Consider the following 2,500-nt stretch of genomic DNA (forward strand, 5'->3'; position numbering starts at 1 on the left):
TATATGTATATGTATATGTATATGTATATGTATATGTACATGTATATGCATAATGTATATTACATGTTACTATTTCTTGGATTAACAAAAACAAAGAATCAGCTGAACCTGAAGATATCATCAAACTGATAAGTTATCATAGAAACAGAAAGACCCAGAATCTATTTATATATAACAAAAATGGGCCTAAACCAAATCCTCCCCAACAATTTAATGTAGTCTATGAGCTTAAATGGAATAAAGGATGCTAAAATCTCCTTCATAATATAAAAGACATTGGAGTTTCAACACAAACCTTTTCCAGAAAGTTAGCAATGCACATTCAAAATGGTTTAATTAAATATCACATGATGACAATCCACAATAGAGACGCCACAAGGCAACATATAGTAAAAGCCATTAAAATCTGACACCATCTCCATGACAAAATAAAAATATTCATAGCAGAGACACTCCTAATAATAGAACAGCCAACTATCAACCAACAACACACATAAGAAAAATTAGAATTAAAAATATTTTTCGACAACACACTGAGACACGTCACAGAACGTTCCACCTCCCAGAATCGTACAAGTCATAGAATCCCTCCACATATACTCCAATTCTCATATTCCACCACATACTCTCACCAGTTCGTAAACTGTCATGATGATGCGCAAATGGATGCACGAATCGTCGACAGTTAGGGATGTCTTCTTTGTACATTTCCTTAGCACCTTAATGAGAAATTAAGCTTCTTAGGAAGGAAAAAACATTTCTGGTGTATTCAACAAATTTAAGAAAAGTTGCTACCTACTTACTCATGCATATGTAAATGTATAGCGTCATTTATGTTTCGTATTTTTGTATAGTGGTATTCTGTACGTATGTTTTGTATTTTTATATGTGAAATAAGTATGTGTATTTGTGTATAATAATATTTGCAATGTGACAGTTTGTCATTCTTTTGTAAGTGGTTGTTCGAAACTGATTCGAACCGCGCGTTAGTACAGGTAACCAGCTCAGAGTCTGCCGATTTCTCTTTTATTTCTAATTATCACTTCGCATTGACTACAGTGTTTGGATGAGTTCCCTTGCTATACTTAGTACAGTAATGAAACCTTCTGTATTACCGTAGTTCATTGTCAGTTTATTTCATAATCAATACTTATAATTGATTGTTTGTTAGTTGATTACATTTTGTTTAGGGTCATACCTGTTCTTTACAGGCTTTCTACCTTGACCAATGTTCCTACACTATACTACTAACCTACTACTATTTACAATATACCATACTCACATAAACCATGTGTCTTTCCTATAATCTCGCCTTGTTACTCCTATAAATGCAGTTTCATAGCTTCATCCTAGTCATTTCATTCAGCCTTGCGTGAACATTTTTAGATGTCAAGAAGTTATAGAAATGACTTTTTTTTTTTGTATATTTCAATTAGAATTTCATTCTCTTATTTGAACGTTTTCATCTAAGTCGTCAAAAGATGAAAATTAGATAAGTAATGGCATCTTCATTAAACTGATCAAAATCACAAGGACTGATGTTTTACTGATCTGCATAACTTATTTTGTTGTGTACACTACGGAATTGCAGTAAAGTTTATGTTGATATTGCGATGTATCCTTGATCATAATCAAATAAAGTATGGGTTTAGGAATAGTTTTACATTCAAAGACATAAGTCCTGAAAAGCATAACAATTTTCACTGATGGAAATACAGAATTATGTTTGTTGAAGAATACTTGATGCGCTTTTTTCTATCTGATGACATTCTGATACAGAGAGGCATGGGAATTGATGAGGATAAAGCTAATGATATCAAGAACTCGCAAAATATCCAAATGAAAATAGATGATATCCCATAATCCTAAGCAACATAATTTAGGTACCTTCGAGTCTTATTTGGGGAGAAAACAACAGCAGACAAAATTGATAAACGCAGCAACAGCAACAGACTATCAGCTTTGTACCCCATACTAAAAATATATATATATATATATATATATATATATATATATATATATATATATATATATATATATATATATATATATATATATATATAATAATAATAATAATAATAATAATAATAATAATAATAATAATAATGATGATGATGATGATGATGATGATGATGATGATGATGATGATGATGATGATGATGATGATGATGATGATGATGATGATGATGATGATGATGATGATGATGATGATGATGATGATGATGATGATGATGATGATGATGATGATGATGATGATGATGATGATGATGATGATGATGATGATGATGATGATGATGATGATGATAATGATAATAATCTATGTTTAAAACAGTCACAAGGCGTGGTCACTTAACATAATATGTAAGAAAAAAAAAAAAAACAAGCATTAGAGGTGAGCATGCTATGACTCATAAAAAGAGTTGCACGAGTTTGTCACATCAGGAACCAAAACACAAAAGTAGTTGCGCGCGGATAACATTAGAAATGGGCATATCATGTG

The sequence above is a fragment of the Oratosquilla oratoria genome, chromosome 25 (genome assembly GCF_046742065.1).
Source record: "Oratosquilla oratoria isolate Oo_2021 chromosome 25, ASM4674206v1, whole genome shotgun sequence".
NCBI classification, from domain to species: Eukaryota; Metazoa; Arthropoda; class Malacostraca; order Stomatopoda; family Squillidae; genus Oratosquilla; species Oratosquilla oratoria.